The sequence below is a fragment of the Mya arenaria genome, chromosome 6 (assembly GCF_026914265.1).
Source record: "Mya arenaria isolate MELC-2E11 chromosome 6, ASM2691426v1".
NCBI classification, from domain to species: domain Eukaryota; kingdom Metazoa; phylum Mollusca; class Bivalvia; order Myida; family Myidae; genus Mya; species Mya arenaria.
Window position 1 is genome coordinate 59,405,952 of NC_069127.1, and position 2,609 is coordinate 59,408,560.

Sequence of the window (2,609 nt, forward strand, 5' to 3'; positions counted from 1 at the left end):
CGAAATGCAATTTATTGAGCCATAATCCATTGTATTATTTGTTCAGTAAACACAAGTGTTGCATCCAGACCTTAATAACGTCCAAACTCAATATAGCTGTGAAAGGCAAACGACATTTAATTGTTTTCCAGTGTTTAATTTCGCAGTGCAGTATTTTACGTTTAGATTGCATTCTTTAGACAATCCAGAAGAATGTCAGTTGTACTTTAAGTCGTCTGTCAGAGGCTTATGTAGACTATTTTTAGCGTGCATTCACCAAATTATGGTAGTCTGTATGTAGGCAGACCAACTGTATATTCTAAAAACGTACATTGAAAACGATGGATATTTCGTGTATCAAGTGGTGAAGTTGACATAACGATTTCTAGCAGATGCTAAACACCGCTGGTGATAAAAATGATCGGTTAACACAATATTTTAGCCACAGAACTCAGTCAAATCTGACTTCAAACCCTACAAACACATTTGTAGCGGATGTGCGTTTCATCCACACTATAATTTGTTATCTTGGCCTCTCCATACGAACACAGTACAAAATGAAAAACGCCACTTATGACAGGTTGTAATTGTTTATGAACTTCCGTTGCAGTAAATTGAAATAACTAGACGACGTTTATCGGCATTGGCAGTAATTACTTGTCTATTTATCTAAAGATTTGTTTTCTTAAGCTGACGGCCTTGAATAAAATGGAAATACACATGATTCCCGACTTCTTCATATGACATAAATATCATACCTATCAACGCGACAAAATGACTTTATTGTGGCTGGTGAAATATCGCAGAGCTTCTACGTTTGATTTGGTTGTATACATATTAATGTATGGACAGTGCTTAAAGGAGTTTACCTCTTACGACGGAATGTATTTTGCTGATTGTTATACCGTATAGTTAAGTGATCAAGTGTTTCATGTTTTCAGTATGATAATTTATCAATAAGTACAGCTTTAACATTTTGCAGTTCACCTGATCTTATTGCGACAAAACGTATGTGAAAAACTACAGAAACAAGCTCAGTAGCCAAACGTTTCAACATAAACCCCGTTTAATGGTACAGGGAAACCCACACAGACATAGAACACAAAACAAAAAATCACAAACAAGAAACATGGAACAACAGCACAAAACTCCACAAACAGCACGGTGCATATATACTCGTACTATATAAAAACTAGGTATGTTTATCAAGGATTGTTAGATACCGCCATAGAACTGTCATTAAAATGTAAATTCACTGGGGGTTTAAACCAGTTTACGTGCACAAACCTCACTCGTATTCCAACAATCCTGAATGAAGAAAAAGTGTAAAAGGTAAATCTTATCAAGGTAGGCATTTAGACCGATTCAATGTAACAAATATGTATTGTACAGACGTTACATCAAACAAATACAAACATACATTTTAGCGTTATAGTATGATTGGACTTAATCTCTTCGCATTCGAATGCCAATAATATCAGTTTGTCGTTTTGCTTTACAAACCATGAGCATTTTCGAGCAAAACTTCGCACCAAGTCAAACTTAAACACGTTCCTTATTCCATATATTGATAAACGGGATATCATATGGAAGTTATCTTATAAAATGTCCCTGATTTTCTAGTATATTTGAGACATTTGTACTGATCATTTCGCAAACAATGCACACTACAGATGCAGCAAAAAAATAGGAAACTCGCGCGCATTACCGAATCAGCGATAAATACATTACAAGTTTCAATCATAATATCATGTATCTTTAGAATATCAGATATGTTTACTGGGTGGAATTACCGATCAAATGACGAACGGAGAAGGCTCTAAAAACTACAAAACAATGATAGTTATCTGATACGTTTTTTCAAGTAACGAACTGAGGAAACAATTATTCCATTTCAACTATATTATACCGGTTATACGGCACATTGCTTTAATTAAACATGTTTCGTGGAACCCTTGTCATACTTGACTAGTTAAAGTAGTTTGAAGTTTATTTAGAATAAATTGTATCACCTGTTACGCTTAAAGCGTTTATCGTTTGTCATATTCCTGATATTACTAGGGAGTGTTTGCCAATCCCGATGAGAATAGCGGATAACATTTTTGGATGATTACCAGTTTATATTTTCAGGAGACCAAATCGTCAAGCGCTTAATATGTGTGTATGTCCAATGACGAACCAGGATCATCCTTCATTGGCAAGGAAAGAAATCCCTATCTAAGCACACAAACACTACCACCTTGAGTCCAATTTAAAGACCCATACTCAGAAATGCGAATTTCAAATGTAACAGAAAGTGTTCTGTTGTTGTTGATTTTATTTTTTTTCTAAAAATTATAATATAGTGAATATGGGCACTGTAGTAAACCGATCGAATGAAACACGTTTGTCATTGCTGTTAAGATGCAATCCGGAAATGGAAGAATTGGAAAAGGACTTGATAGTAAAAGTTAATTTCATCGGTATTATTATAGTGATATTCTTATTGGAAATTTAAAATAATCTTGTTTTTTAATGCCACTAGAAATATCATTAAATAAAACAATATCCTTTATTATATAAAGTTATCTTATATTGAGTTTGTTATGCCAAAGATAATGTCTAGTTGCAACCAATATTTAAATACAATA